Genomic DNA, 16,224 nt, shown 5'->3' on the forward strand with positions numbered 1-16,224 from the left:
TGTTATTTGTTCTTTTTAGTGCGATAAAAATCTTGTTTTCCATTTTGTCTTGTTATTACCTATTGTTCATGTTTTGGCGAATTAAATTGTAAACATTTAAGCTTGACTTGAGGTACTTTGTAAGAACAGATGCATCATTTGCTTACGAGTACGAGGATAACCCAAATCTGTCCATCAAATGCTGAAAAACTCTCATTTCTGACAGTCTGACATTCCCTTTGGCTACTGATATGTGTATTCGTATATGTCCGATATATGTATAGTTTCATGGAGATGCTTAATCCACCATAACTTGTGCATAATTTGCCTGTCAGGTTGCGTGGTCGATCTCAGATGAGTCACGCGACAGCCAAGAAGTCGCCTCTTGAGTGGAGGTTAATTTTAAAGGATGCGCTGATTACAATTTACGCACAAGGTCATTGGCGATCTTTCGCCTTGCGTCGATGGACATAAAAATTAATGCAGGGCATAAATATTGTGCAGCGAGTGGAAGTTGGAGTTGGATGTGGAAGTTGTTGCAATACCAGTTCATTTCTGGCTTAATCAGCAACTGGTCCATGAACTTGGCTGATCTGCTGAGGTTCATGGCAATTCCGTTGCAGCTGCAAAGCGCCAACGCTTAGAAAAGCGTTCAAACGACACATCACACACACTAACACACACACAGAAACATACGCACGACACATTTCTGTCATCATCAATAATGCCGACATAGAGAAAAAGAGAGGTAGACAGAGTGATAGAGACTTTGCTGCGGTTTGCCTGCCTTTTTACCTTTAGCTGCAAGCAAATTGGCACAATTTCTCCAGCCGCAGCGCGTGTTATGTTGCATACAACAACGCCATTTGGCCATATGGCCATGTGGCCTGCACAGCATCAGCATCAGCATCAACAACAACTGTTGCAACAGCTGACATTTTGCGGCTGCAAACGTTCAACACACACAACGTTCAACGTTCAACATTCAACTCTCTTTCGCAGATTTCTTTCAATATTTAACATAAATTGCAGACACTGTACAGCTGCTGCCGCAGCCCAAAGCCAACGTTCTGTTCAAACTTTTACCTTTTGTTTATGGGGCATAACGGATTGATATTGACGTATGTAACGCATTAGAGTGGCAACTGAGAGTATATTAATATATTATGGCATTTTTGAGAGGCTACCTCAAGCAAAATCCATATATGTATGCAAGTATTAAACAAACAAATCCAAATAAAATATAACCAAATTAATAATTGGAAAAAATTGAAAATTCTACGTTTTAATATTGGTAAAAGTAGCTGTGTTATTTCTTAAATTTTTCGCCTTCCCTATTTTTTTCTTTCATAAAATTAATGTCGTAATTTTGAGTTTCCTCGTTTTTTATTCTAATAAAATTTTTATCTATTAATTTTTTTTTTCAAAATTTTTTGTTTAAGTGGTTGAAGTAGTTGAATACGAAGATCTTTAACCAACTATTCATATTGTTTTTATCTATAGTTTGTCTAAAGCATATCTGACATTCGGTGATACATTTTGCTTTCTTTTCTGTTGTTTGGCAGGCGGGCGTTGCATGATCTTTAATCAAACAGTTAGCGGCTCCGCCGACGCAGATTGGGGCAATTGCAACCTTGATAGGCGTCGCTTGTTTCTTTCCTGTTTCCTCCCATCTCTCTACCCAACATTTTTTTTTTGCAGTGTTCATCATTTGGGAGTTTTGCAGTGAATTTGAAGTGGGTTTTCAAATTGGAGCGCGTGCTGCGTTTCTAATGCAGCTGTGTCAAGGCGCTAACAAATTTATGTGGCCCAATGTGAGTGCCTCTCTTTCTACCTTTCTCTATCTCTCTGTCTGTCTCCCTGCATGCTACTGTCTTGCGGCTTTAATTAACGGTCAACGGAAACTTATGCGCTTTTGTGTGCCACTTCATCTTCGTCTTCCTCTTCAGCTGCTGCTGCTGCCGCTGCCGCTTCTTCTTCTTCTTTGTCTCTTCGTGTGGCCCCACAACTGTTTTTCATGTTGTCTTAGGTTACCGAAAGCGTCGGTTCCGCTTTCGCATATTGCGTTTTTGCAGCTTTCTTGTTTTTAATACCCTGTGTACCAATTGACTAAGGGTGTATGAGCAATCAATTGTTCTAAAAAATCATAATATTTTTCAAAAGAAGACGGTCAATCGCTGGACGTAATGACATTCTACATATTAAAGCCATGAACTAACTATTTACTAGGTATCTCTTGGGTTGAGCCCTTTCTGTTAACTTGCATTTGCCGTTAGGGTAAAAAAGGCGCCTTTTGTGGTTGGGACAATATCGATACGAGTTCCCTGCACTCTCCACTCTTGCATGCTGGAATCTGGCTGGCATATGTCAATGTGCTTAATGCCTCACTGACGCTTCAGCCATAAAAGAGAGAGAGAGAGAGAGAAAGAGAGCGAGAGGTAGAGATACATATATAGGGAGAGAGAAACAAAAACAACTTGCGTGTATAGAGCAACAACAAACGATCGCTGTCAACTTTTGTAAACTTCCGGTTAGAGCCGCTCGTTTGGTTTAAGCCATTAATGGATTTTTATGTTTGCCCATCGCCCCAAAAAAAAAAAAAAAAGAGCACAGACAGCCAACAATCCAGCAACAACTACGACTGGCAAAAACCAAGCAGTAGAGAATGCTCAGCTTACAGATACCCATCACTTTAATGTAAAGCTTCGATTAATGAAGAATTATTTGAAAAAAAAAATCTGTATATTTTAAGCGTTTATAAAATTATTAAATTTTGACTTACTATAAAAATGGGGATTGAAAATAGGTAATATTTAAAAGTTGAAGACATTACAAATCTTAAGCATTAGCTTTGAAAATACCTAAATTTTTAACAAAAATTCAAAATAATCTGTATATTGTTGCTTATTACAAAATTGTAGAACCATAGTTTACCCTTTAATATGCTTCTCATGGCTAAAGGGTATCTACTCTAATAAGAAGGGTTTTTTATGACGAGGCTTTTTGCTTCTAGTTCAGATTCTCAATGTATGCGTAATTCTAGGAATTCAGTCATTGTGTTTACAATTGCTTAAGGCCAGTTGCTTTGTTGATTTTGGCTTATGACGACTTTTGACTTTCTAGCGGCGCTTTCAATTAATCAATGTTTGCTATGAGAATTTTCATTTCTGATAAGCGGTAGGCAATAGGGGGTCTCGAGTCACGTTTAAACTTTGCATCGATCTGTGGTCGCCTGTCAATTAAATTTGACAATTTTAATGTGTGTGAGCCTGAAGCGGAAAGTCGTTTATCATTTAGCGAAATCATTGTCACATGTTGAAAATGGAAAACGAGCAAATGTACATGAGATATTCACAACAAGATGTTAGGAGATGAGCATGTACCATAACACAAAAGAAATCCATTGAGTTGTGTCGTTCTCTCTCTGTCTCTGTCTACCTCTCCCTCTCTTTCTCTCTTTCTTGTTTTCTGGTCTTCATCTACATTTCCATTTCCATCTTCAACTTAGACATCGTACAATCACTTTCGGCGATGCGGCAAACTCCTAGGTTCAATGTACCCCTCTCTTTCGTAGTGAAGTTCGTGCAGACACAAAGTTGATAATGATAATGATGATGATGATGTGAATGTGGATGAGCTAAAGTAGACAGCAAAAAATAGAAAAAACAACACAAAATATGATGAAAATAGACAATAAACAACAAACTTCAAACGACATTAAAGCGACAATGTTGCAGCATTGTCCACCAAAAAGCCATTAACAATTTATATCCAATGTGCAGATACAGTTGACAATTTGAAATTATAAAAGGTGTGGCAACACTGTTTGCCGTAAGCAGCCATGAATTTAAATTAAAAGCTAGGGAAACTATAATAATTAATTTAAAGATACTTTAGTTGGTTAGTTTATAACAATGTTTGGCCAAATTTTCTCATTTTTTATTTCATTTTATTGATTAAAATATAAATACTATATTCAGATGTGTTTTACAAATATCTAATGTAAATAATTAGTTTGACATTGAAAATCAATGGTTGTTCGTTTGTTTTGGTTTGTTAAAGATTTGTAGATTATGCTTAATTTATAGGGTATTAACAGATCAAATATGCTCGATTTTCTTGAATAAAATACTATTTAAGTATTTGAAGTTATCTAAAATTGTGTAAGATCCGTTAGATCTTAGTATTCAACGCCTTCTATCCACATGTTTCGGCCCTGGCACTAATACTATATACATGCAATATTATTGTTGTTTTCCGTTTGAGAATTTGCATTACATTGCAAAATGCAAAACAATGAAACGCCATGAAATCATGAACACTATGCAACAAAGTCCAACATGCTACAAATGTGATGATAATTATAATTGTGTGCAGCGAAAATTGCAAACAATACAGCACTGACAACAACAACTAATCCTAACAACAATTGCAACAATTACACACACACATGCCCACTCATACTCATGCAAAGACGCACAGGTTTCCTTTTTGGCTTTTGCTTAGTTGTTAATTTTCTTTTAATTGCTTTTACGCGCGCACTTTTGTTAATTTCCTGCATTACAATTTGATTAATTGTTGTTTCCATTTGCTTAATTTAAATGCACGCACGTAGCGCTATAATAATTAAAAGCACCATGCTGGACCATTTCCAACTCATCGCATATTCCAAGCTTTACACTGTTATCCGTATTCAAATTTGATTAATAAAATAGTTTTTGAATTAATCAAAAAAAAAAACGTCACTGCAAATCCTAAACGGCTTGTGTTTTAGTTGTGAAAACTAGCGATTGTTCTGTAAATAATGAATATCATTTGAAGTTTATACAAAAATTGTTTCCATTAAGATATTCCTTAAAAATTCAAAACTTACGGAAGTCATTTCCATCAAAATTCAACGATATTTGTACAGGGCATTCCATCGTCGTGCATTCTCGAATAAAACAACACGTATTTATTGTTACCAGTTGCTAAATCGAAAATCAAAAGAATTTATATGGGAAGCTTATGTCATCGAATCACTTTTGTGTGAATGAATGAATAATGCGGCTAAATGTGTTTTATTTTAAAATTAACTAAACTTGCACACACATGACAAGCCGAATAAAAATTTCAAATTGTATGTACAAAAGTTCCCAACAATCTTTTGTCATGATATAATGCAGCTGTTGTCTCAATTTGTATTATTTAGCTGGCAATGATTTGAAACCAATTGAGGAATTTCTTGGACGGTTAAATGATGCATATATCTTAATTAATTTGTTAAGCAACAGCTCCCCTTAAATAATAGCTTTAAAATGTCCCTCTTTGTAATACACAAATTCTTCGAATGAAAATAAATTATTTAAGAATACTATTGAATTGGGAACCTGTTTCAGCTATTTGACATTGACGCAACTTTTGACTAGCTGCAAATTATCAAAATATGCTAATTGGTCTTTTTGCAAGTTTATTAGACAATAATTGTCTTGGTTTAGGTTTTAGAACCTTCCCTCTTCCCCCCGGCACGCCTTCGCTAGAAGTTGCCTATTTCATTATGCATGCACATAAATTATAGCCAAACTGTAAATTATTTGCCAAATTAGATAGATGGCAACTGGTTGGCCTTTTAGTTTGACTATCTTGATCTTCTCTCGACTTTCGGTGCTGCAATGCTTTGTGATTTTGATAAGCCAGCTTCGATTTTGAAGACAATTTCTGGACAAGACTTTTGACTTCTGCAGATCATTCTGTGGCTGCTGTGTTTTGTCGAAATTTGTAATTTTCAGTTTTTATTAGCTATTTAACATTTTATTATGCCATTAAATAAACTCACCGGGGGCTCTCTAACAGTTTACATCTGTCTTAAGCTTCTTTATTTTATCTGTAATTAGTTCGATTTGCTTTCAAGGAATTATTTTTCGCCATATAAAAAAAAACTCCTTACGGTCGAAATCTTGAAAACATTTAGAGCTCTTCGTTTAATAAGTCACCGAATTATAAACACTTCGTTTACATAAAAGCAAATAAAGAACACAAACAAGAGCAAATAAGTACGTTTGACTGGCAGGTACTCTTTAAGAGTAACAAATTAAAGAAAATTGCTTAATAACATGCTTTACTGCGAAATATTCTGATCATCAAATTAATATCAGCTAGAAATCTCTTCTTTGGCTTGTGCTCTACTTTGTGATATCCTCTATTACCATTTTATAGTTTTATAGGGTATCGAAAAAAATAGCCGGAATAGAGAAGTTTAGAGAAAGATACGTTGCCTTTCACATTTCAAATTTTACAACAAGCCCAAAAACCGTTGCCCTGCCATGCCACATAGATATGCCTCTCCCTGACCCTGCCCAGCCTCGCCCCCCTCTCTCGACGCCACTGGGCTGCCCGGCACAGTTTAAAGTGTGAATTGTTTGTGAGTTGTTTATAGAATTTTAGCTGTTGCTTTTGTTGTTGTTTATTTATTATGAAGAACTGCGCGTTATCCATTCACACACTCGTAAACATTCCACAAGGGGCACCAGGCAACAGCAACAGCAATAACAACAAAATATTTATTAATTAAAGTCGAAAAGTCCAAAAGTAGCAAAATGCAAAAAATGTTTACAGAGCAAGCGGAGGCCAGCTGCGAAAATACGTTTCCATATAGAACACAAGTACATATACTTACTTTTGCCAAACAAAATACAAAATGCGTAAAAGAAAAATAAAAATAAAAAAAAACATAAAAATAATAATGATATGCTGCTCCGTTTCAGGGCCATGGGGGTGTTTCAGTGTGACACATACGTGAATGTGGCACAAATCTGTCAACTGTCCTGACAATACATTATTTAAATCTATATACAAATTTGTACACGAAAATGGGAAAACATTTTTATTGTATGCACGCAGATATTTATTTTTGATGCTGATGTTTTTTATGGCAGACTTTTCCAAAAATTAAACGCACACAACTTTCCCATCTCAAGGTCATCGTCGCCATCGCCATCGTCATAGCATAAATTTAAATATAAACAATGAAAAAAAATGAAAAATGAAAATTGCAGTTAAATTTTTGTCACACATCAGCTATTAAACGAATGTTGAAATCAGCAAACAGTTAAGGCTTTTTCTTAAATTTGTATAACGGTGAACAAAAACAAATTTGAAGTTAAAATTTCTGCTAAAATCTATAAGAAGAAATTACAGCGAAAATAATTTAGTGAATAAATCGAAATACCCTTTTATGTGTATGTGAACTATACCAAAATAATCTCACATCTATATATTTGTCAAGATACATAAGCATAATTTTGAATTAAAGAAAACTGTTAAAATGTTCAAAGACACCTTTAAATTGCCAAAATCAACGACAACAAAAATATATTTAAGTTTAAGTTTAATGACTATTTGCCGCTTGTTGAAATGAGACATTGATGAGCACCTCCAACAACCAAGACCGCCGACACGACCACCACCACCAACAACAACAACAACCACCACCACCAGTCGAGCCACTCTGTAGCTTGATTGAGCATTTGTCAATTTCATTTACAGACGCAATCAATTTTAATGCTATAATATTTCATAATTTTTGTAAATTATTTGATTCAAGTGGAAATTTATATAGTATTCATTAAATTGCCAAAAATTTTTGACCATAGCTGTAAAATTGCTATACTTAACGGAAAAAGAAGCACATTTTTGTGGTACCTTTACGTTATATCACCGCAAAAGCATTGGGTTAAAGTTTTGAAAGTTTTGTCGATGATTTGTGTACCAAAAATCGGAGCACTTAAATTGCCAAAGCGTGTGTAAAATGAAAGATATATAACTTTTGGATGTGGAAATCAGAAATATAACAACTATAATCATAGTAAATAAAAATGTGTGAGAGAGACAGAGATAGTTATAAGAATGAGTGATTATATTTAGCAAACAATTGTTGTCTTACATGTGTCTATAGATTGAAATAGAACGAGAACGATATCAATCTGAAAGTACATATCAGATCTTGTAAATAAAAAACTATGTTGCTATGCATAAAACCTAATTGCATAAACACCACGTAACTGTGCCATGGTTAGATAATCTAAATAACCGTAGAATTTTCACGTATACATGAATTAGCACATCTAAGTGCGAATATTTTCCTAAAGCAACTTTATTTTTTGTTTATCTTATTTTGTTAGCTGTAAACTGACAAAATTTCCGAGATAATGCTACTTGCAACTAGTGCGCCAATTAGTCAGCCAACTAACTGGACAGTGGGACAAAGCCACTTTGAATGTCTTTTGCTACAAACAATTTTCTTCTTAATGATATGCTGTTTTTTTTTTTGGCTGGGCAGGCTTTACTCGTCAAAAAGTTATGGGAAACTCGTCAAGGTATAATTTTTTTCTTGATTATTTCTTTAATGTGGTTTTTTTTTCACTCTTAGACAATTAAGGCTTATTTCAGACATAATTATGTTTTTATGCTCATATAAACTGTTTTCTTTTATTTTCGGCCAAATAATAGCTAAGAACTTTGATCTCTCTTGGATCAGTTTTATTGTTTTTAAATGATTATTGAATGTCGTTAGCGGTAAATGTTTAATGGGTCAAACAAAAAGTTGCCTAACTGGCCTCAGTCCTTAATTCAATACCAGTTGAAGCTGGCATCCCGCCATCTCCTCCTACTGAGAAGTAGTTTTATAAGCGCATCTAAAAAAAAGCTGTAAATTTATGGTCACCTCAGCTTAAGCTGCTGGTTAAGTAAATGTTAAATCTATAGCTTCAGGTTGGGTTATGGTAAATGCATTAACTTTTAATGACCTTTGTAAATGATGCGCGAACATTTTAAGAAGTTGCACAACTCATCCCATCGTGAAGTATGTATTTGATCTCATGTAAGTGAGAAGCTACAAAAAATATGAGAAGAAAAATTAAATACATCAGAAAGACATCATTATCGTTATGGACTCATAACAAAATGTTGAGATAAGCAAGGGTTTTAGTGCAAAAATGGTCTGTTAAATGTTCTTAAACAAAATCCGGTTATTAAAGAAACAAAATGAGAATACTTGAGTAGGAAGGGTTTGAGTTTATGAAATTTATCAGGCGTGTTCCATAAATCCATCAAAATTTTGATGACAATTGCTTTTGAGAAGTACCGATCGAAATTTCGATGTTCGCGATGTTCACTTTTACTAATTTATACATTTTTTTATATTAAAAACTATTTAATTTTAATAAATTTTTAATTTTGTCTAATCAACAAATATCTTAAAATTTGAAAGAACTTCTCTTCTAAAATGGGAAACTTACTTAGCTTTTTATTCTTTTCTTTCTTTTATTTTTGCAGAACCCAACGAATACTTCAAGAAACCTCCTGCCCCACAAACTCGGCTGAACAAGAATTTTGAAAAGGTAAACTATAAGATAAAACAAAAGAAAATTGATCATAAAGCAAAATTTGGACCCAAGGGTCGTTAATCAAAAGGCATATCGAGAAATAAAACGCACAGTTTACGGTCTCACACATGGTGCAATGCATCATTAACTTTGAATCAGTGTGCCGCACTCAGATAGGAGAGGTGTCTATGCAGATATGTACCTGCCACGAAAGTATCTACATATGTATGTGTTGTGTTTATCTGTATACTTATAGTATGCACTCGTATCTCAACAGCGTCAAATTGCATTTAAATTGAATGAAATTAATTTGACATGCAAGTTGTGTTGAGTCAACCCAACTCTCGACTTTTCTGTCGATCTGTCGGTTTGTCTGACTGCCTGCCTGAATGATTGTTGTAGCTTTCTACAAAGCGTTATAGTTACACGTGTACAGATGCAGATACAGATACGCATAAATGCACAGATACAAGCTGCATCTGTAAGATATACACAACAGATGAAAGCAACGGCTCCTCTTGCACATGTCGAGCAAAAATCAAAATGACAGCCTCATAGCCGGGAGAGAACAGGACCGACACCCAGACGCGCATTCGATAGATACAATGGTTGTCTTCATATATACGTATGTATCTCTGCTGTGGTTGTGTGTGTGTGGGGGATTGCTTATAAATAGCAACAGAAATGATCTATGCCTAGCTGCCGGGCTGTGTTGCACCGCCTCTAAGATTCTATCTATTCTACCTATATGAAATATTTTTCATCAATTTTCAATTTTCACTTGGAAACGGAACAGTTCCCCCGTTGCATTGCCAATTGCGTAGGCGTCTCACAAGCTCTCTCTCTGTCCCTCTCTCTTTATATCTATCCTTCTATCCGTTTTTTTTTTTTTCATTTGATTTACTTCATTTATAACACTTTTCTGCCAGCTTTTTCTTGCAGTTCCGTTATGTTCCTTGGTCTTGTAATTTCTTAATAAATAAAAACGCGTTTGGCGCCCCAAGTCTTTGGCATCTATTAGATATGTATCTGAGCAATGTATCTTGCAATGACTTTTGTGCTTGCTGCAAATGAATGATTGCTTTTTATTAAATTTGTTTTTGTTTTGTCTTTGCTTTCTAGTCTGTGCCTTTGATCTGCTATGTGGGACTGTCTATAATCAGATTGGATTTGTCATAAGTTCAGGGGGAATTTTAAAAGCATTACTTTACCAGTTGCTGTGTATTTAGACGTAGGCAGTCAACAACTTGATCTATTACCAAATCTACATAAACTAAATTATGTATTTTACTCTGATCTAACAGCTAACCTTGTTAACATAGACTTAAATAGATCTTTAATATTGTTTCCCACTTAACGATAATATACCATACTTACTTGTATAAAACTACTTACATTACAGTGTCTCAATCTTAACTTAACCCTATCAGTTAAGCACAATAATAAAGGTCAGTTTTGCGTGTAACAAGCGCCTCTCTCGTTGCTTCTCATCGTATGCAAATGCCATGCTAAATAAATACTAAAAAGTCAGCGAAGCATGCAAGTTGCCAGTGCATTCATGTATCCTCCTTTCCCCTCCGCCTCCTACGTTTATTCTCACGCATAACGCCCAAAATGGCAACCAAAGTTAACTTGCAACATTCGCATGACAAGAGCGCCACCTAGCGGCCTGTGAACAAACTTTGGGCTATTGTATTGTAACTGATTAGACTACTGTTGCGTTTACAACAGCTAAGGCGATTTCATATTTATACCCTGCAAATTTTAATTGGAAGAAAAAGTTCAAAAATAATATCCATTTTTTCATAAAATATAAAAACAGATCAACAAATTGAATCAGTCGAAATATAGTTTTAATTTTTCGACTCTTTAAATCAGGGAATAACACCGGAACCGGTACCGGAACCGTTAACCGAAACTAACCGTTTAATTTTTAGTGCCGGCACTGAAGCCGTAACCGAATGAAAATTCTCTGTCAAGAACCGATTACCGAAACGCTTGTACCGGTACGGTTGTATTAAAGTTGCTTACCCAAAGAGTTGTCCAGCTTCCAACTGTCATAACTTGATCAAAACTCAATAGATTTTCAAACGGAATGTCATTTTGATCATGATTTGGCCTCAGAATTCATTCTGTATTCAATTTTTGTTAATTTGGAAAAATTAAATATTTTCGACCAAGATTCGATTTTGATGGTAAGAGTCCCCCCTTTGAAATTTTGGAAATTCAAAATTTTAAATCTCAAGTTTTCACTTTTAATCAACTCCTTATATCGTAATTAGTATAAAACAACATTTTAAACTTAATTCTGAGACCTTTCATTTGTTTGTAAAAAATCATGTGAAATTGAAGAAAAATTTGGACTTGTTAAGTGGCTAAGTCCGCAGTCAGACCAACTTCAAACTGTCATAGCTTGATCAAAACTGAACCGATTTTGGAGCGGAATGTCATTTTGATAGTAAATTTTGCTCTTTATACATTCTGCATTCAAATATTTTTAAATTTTGCGAAATTCAATTTAATCAATTACTTTGTCATTCGTTTCGGAAAATTTGCCGAAAATTCCTAGGGTATTTTCTATTCAAGCATTTTTCAACTAAAACCTTCTTGTAAGACTTTTTTTTTAATTTTCATATTTAATATGTTTTTTTGTATTTGTTGCTGTGTTCGCGTAATCAGGGTGTAACAATTACGCGTCTTGAATTGCGGGTTGCCAAGATACAAAGATACGAGTCGACTCGCTAGATGGCCAGATAGGTAGATATACATATAGCTAACTTGGCTCTGGGTCTGTTACAGACTCTGCCGCGCCCCGTCACGTCTTACATGTTAGTTGTGCCATGTACCGAGTACAAGTACGAGTTGTTCTCATTTAATGCAAGCCTAGTCAAGTCGAGAGTTGAGACTTGGATTGAGTTAAGCTTAGTTAAGCTGAGCTGATTTGAAGCTTGGCATGCGAGAGTGTGAATGCGAATATATGTGAAATAATTTTGAAATAATAGATATATCAACGGCAACAGCTCAAGTCTCTCTGGCCTTTGTTTAGATTCTTATTTCATTTCAAATTTTTGTGGTTGCGCTTTGCATTTGATTGTTTTGCTTCATGCTTAATTAAACGTCATAAACTTGGCTATTGGTATAGGCCATTATATTTACGATTTCACATCAGTTTTACGATTCAACAGCAACAATGAAATCAAATATTCAATTTTTAGAATGTTCAATCGCTAAATAATGAGTACTCTTAATGTGGGTGTGACGCCGCCCCGCCAAATATGCACAGTTAGTTTAATAGCAAAAAAAAAGGAAAAAATTACATAAAAATTGGTAAAAATACGTATAACATACACTTATAAGATAAATGAGCAAAATGGCATTTGCGACGTGTTTGTGGTAAGCAAATTGTTGACTATTAAACAAATTGCTACAAAATGAGAATTTTTTATTCTTTTTTGAGAAAGGAACTGTCAGGGTTGTTGCCCATATTCGATCGATAACTTATGGAATGCAATTTTTGGCCAAGTAACTGTTGAAAGGGAATGTTTAAGGAGTGAATAGAAATTCACACATATAAATAATACATATGAAAACCGAACAGTCGTTATAGTATAGATAATTGGTAGTTGTTTTTAAAATTATAATACAGATTGCAATATAACAAAATTGTACAGCTGGAAAAAATCACTATTCTTTTGATTTAGATTCTTAATTTTAAGAGATTTACTAATTTACGTAAATTATAAGATATATAGATTCAAAAAAAAGGAAATAACATATTTTTGTTAGTTTCATTAATTTCTGGACTGTGAATTAAGATAACTACTGAAATTCTTTCAAGAACTTGAGCTGAATATTCATCTGTTATATATCTAACAAACAACGTTGCTAAATTTTCTTCGGGATTTCAATGTATAAATTGATATGTGCTTCGATCTCAGGAAATCCGCCCCTGTTTGTTTAGTCATGTAAAACGAATGATATTAAATCAATTGCTTATCGAGACATTTGCAAGCGTAACTCTTTCGGAGAATATCGACATCGACTCGTAAAGAGTCGAACGAACAAAATTGTTCCACTTCAGTTGGGAAACACAGAGGAACAACAACAGAATCAGCACAAACAACAAATTAACAAAAGCAACAAGCAAAGTAGGGGAAATAATTTTGCGCAATCATTGTGCTGAATCTACTCATTGAATTCTATTTGTGGGTGAATATCCCGCTCTCTATCTACCCATCGCTCTCTCTCCCTCTTAGAGCTTATTTTTTCATTTTCAATTGCGATCTTTGCTTTGATCGCAACGACAACAACAACAGGGTCGAATAATTCAAATGAAATTGAAATTAAGTATTGATTGCAATTGGAACTATACACAGTTCAAGCTGGCCACACACACAGAAATACACACATCTATACACATATACACATGCACACTGAGTTGCATGCAAATTGAGCAACGACCATAAATTATTGGAGATATGGCAACGCCATGCGATGCGCTGCAGCGAAGGTAGCTATTATAATCGCCAAGAAATCGACAGCAAATGAATGGCAAAAGTAACTGGAAATCGCTGCAAATTTACTAAATCAGCAGTTGTTGCGGATAGCTAGAGGAAAATCAAAAGCGGACTAAGTTAGTTAGACAAACTAGTTAATAGCGCTACAGTTTGACACGCAGTGTGACTCTCAAACTGTACATGCAGGCATTTAATAGAAACAAAATAATAAAATATAAAATATATATGAATTAAATTTGTATATTCCTCATCAGCATTATTTTATTCACTTATTTTCATTCTAATTTTCGTTGCTTTGACAATTATTTTCGCTACATATAGCTTTTTATTCGTTTCCATCATCGTCATCAACAATATGCCATTTTCGTCATCATCTATGTCTCTGTTCTCACTCTATCTCTCTGTTCTCTATCTCTGTTTCTGGCCTTCGTTCATATGTCACGGTTTCGCAAGCATTGGCTTTGAAATGAGCCCATCAGAGCATCATACATTTTCCATTGTTGTTGTCGTCGTTTTGTTGCCTGTTGCTATTTTTGGCCCGAGCGTTTAACTAATGCATTTCGTTTTAACAAACCTATTTACGAGTAATGAGCAATTGTAATAAAAATATACATATGTATCTATCGTAAAAGTATTTTCTTTTCAACATTTAATACGGTCGCTTCCTTAATTTTTGGCATTGGGGGGACGGAATATTTGTCAACCGCTGCAGCTAAAAATATACCTGAAATGTTTGCAAATTATGATCTAATACTTTGTGAGTAATGCGAAACTTGTAAATCTGTTACTCATTTTAATTACGATTGGTAAATGAAACTGGTTTTGGATCCAAACAATTTAAGCTGCTCTTAAATCGAACTGATTTTTGAATTGACATAAAAAAGGCTGTCGACAGTATGATCCTATTTACAGTTTGACAACAATTTTAAGCTCTAGTTGTGGTCTCGACAAGGTCTAGTTATTAAAGTAATAGTAACTTCACTATAAATTGGTCACTTTTCGAAAATAAACCTGTACAAATCTTTAAAAATTTTGATTTCAATGTCCGTGTCAATATATTGGTATAAAAAGTATCTTATGTTTTTCATTCAATTTAAAATTGAATTTAAACTATGTAAGAACTTTTGAATTTTATTAAAACTTTCAACAGATACTTCCAGAACAACGACTTTTGCTTTTAAGTTGTTATAGAATTGTAGAGCGTGCCTGAATATAAAAAAGAAGTTCGACTGCAATTCATTCGTTTGGCTTAAGAGGTGCAAGTTCAAGTGCTCAGTGCAACAAGAACAACAACAACATCTCGGATCCAAATGAGCATGACAATAAACTGCGACTGGGACGATGTCTGAGTTTGGGGGCAGCAATCAAGTCCAAGATGCGGTCACATTAAAGTTATGCCGGCCGGCAGTTTACTGATTGAAGAGTCACCCCAAGAAAGAGGGAGAGAGATAGATAGAGTTGAGATGGAAAGGGAAGAAACAGAACTAAAAACCAGATTCTGAATCCAAATGCTTAGTCATCGAACTTGGCCTAATGCAAAACAGAGAAACAACAATCAACCAGTGGCTACCGTGACTCCATAGCTTCCCAACGGATGACTCAGCCCTGGCGAAATGTGCTACCAGTTTAGCACAACAGCAACATCTGCAACAACAACATCAACGTCATCATCCATGGAGCTGGATCTCGTCTCGCCGTCGCATCTGCTGCTGTCCTACTCCACTTCTTGTGTGCCGGCCAAGAGTTGAGCACCGAGCACAGAGATTTTCAACGCTGTGTTTAGTATTTATGCTCCGTCATGCTTTGGCGCAACGCCCTCAACTGGCAATGCCCTCGAGATACACATGTATCTTATGGATACCTACACACATTCCTTCGCCCGTGTACGTGTACGTTTTGTGGTGTACTCTCTCAATTAGTTATTCATATAACGTGCTAAAAAAAAAAATAAGCAGAAAAAAATCCTGTTGTTGATTAAGGCCCGCATGCATTGGTCGGTCGGCTACTTACCCAACTGTCTGGGGGAACTCATCCTTTTAGCTGTACACATTGTTTGCTGTCTGCTGCTTTGACAAAACTTTGCATGTCATGTTGTCATTATGTATGGCTCCTTACCCTTATCCATGTGCCTCTGCCAAAGCTTAAGCCCATGCTCGAACTCGAACCCGAGCCGTAGCTCAAGCCCTGACATTGTTTGTCTACTACTTTGGCCGCCTCGTCTGCAAATTCCCTCCCGGATATTCATAGACATTATATGTAAGCACTTATCATCGTATTAGGCTTCACGCCTTTTGTCTCATCTCAGCTTTAATGCCGCGCGTTGTTTGCTCAGCTCATCTGCTCAGCTTTGGCAAAATACACTTACT

General features: G+C 35.3%; 1 protein-coding gene across 2 annotated transcripts in view; it reads left to right on the forward strand.

Moving 5' to 3' along the window:
• LOC117789750 (putative mediator of RNA polymerase II transcription subunit 26) overlaps nucleotides 1–16,224 on the forward strand; it is a 71,667-nt gene that overhangs the window by 20,013 nt on the left and 35,430 nt on the right. For both annotated transcript variants that reach the window (XM_034628867.1, XM_034628868.1), the window contains one exon: nucleotides 9,292–9,356. The gene's annotated coding sequence lies outside the window, so the exon portion shown is untranslated. The remainder of the gene's footprint in view (nucleotides 1–9,291; nucleotides 9,357–16,224) is intronic.

Source organism: Drosophila innubila (assembly GCF_004354385.1).
Source record: "Drosophila innubila isolate TH190305 chromosome 3R unlocalized genomic scaffold, UK_Dinn_1.0 2_E_3R, whole genome shotgun sequence".
Lineage (NCBI taxonomy): Eukaryota > Metazoa > Arthropoda > Insecta > Diptera > Drosophilidae > Drosophila > Drosophila innubila.